A 585-nucleotide genomic window follows, 5' to 3' on the forward strand; every position below is an offset into this window, starting at 1 on the left:
AGAAAGAAAGAAAGAAAGAAAGAAAGAAAGAGAGAGAGAGAGAGAAAGAAAGAAAGAAAGAAAGAAAGAAAGAAAGAAAGAAAGAAAGAAAGAAAGAAAGAAAGAAAGAAAGAAAGAAAGAAAGAAAGAGAGAAAGAAAGAAAGAGAGAAAGAAAGAAGAAAGAAGGAAAGAAAGAAAAGAAAGAAGAAAGAAAGCAAAAAAGAAGAGAGAGAGTGAGAAAGGAACAAAGGAAGGTGGACAAGAAAGACAGAAAAAAAGCAAAAAAGCCTACAGCACCTGGTATTCCCAGGTGGTCTCCCATCCAAGTACTAACCAGGCCCAACCCTGCTTACCTTCCGAGACAAGGTACGTTCAGGGTGGTATGACCATAGACACAAGCAGAGGCACCTGGCTGCCCCAAGAGCCCCACCCAATCATGCCCGCCAGCTTCCAGCTGGCACCACCAGCCCTGTGCCGCCAGGCTCCAATTGGGACCTCCGAGCTGCTCGCTTGAGGCCTTCCCCTGGCTCCTGAGATTCCAAGCTTCCACATCAGGCCCGCTCAGAACTGGGAGTGCTCCGAAGTCTCAGGGCCCAGGGCAAAGG

At 47.2% G+C, this 585-nt stretch overlaps 1 pseudogene; it reads right to left on the minus strand.

Moving 5' to 3' along the window:
* Window positions 1-265: 265 nt before the first annotated feature.
* Window positions 266-374, minus strand: LOC112617614 (annotated as a pseudogene).
* Between the last annotated feature and the right edge of the window lie 211 nt (window positions 375-585).

This window comes from Theropithecus gelada, unplaced genomic scaffold (assembly GCF_003255815.1).
Source record: "Theropithecus gelada isolate Dixy unplaced genomic scaffold, Tgel_1.0 HiC_scaffold_2808, whole genome shotgun sequence".
NCBI classification, from domain to species: domain Eukaryota; kingdom Metazoa; phylum Chordata; class Mammalia; order Primates; family Cercopithecidae; genus Theropithecus; species Theropithecus gelada.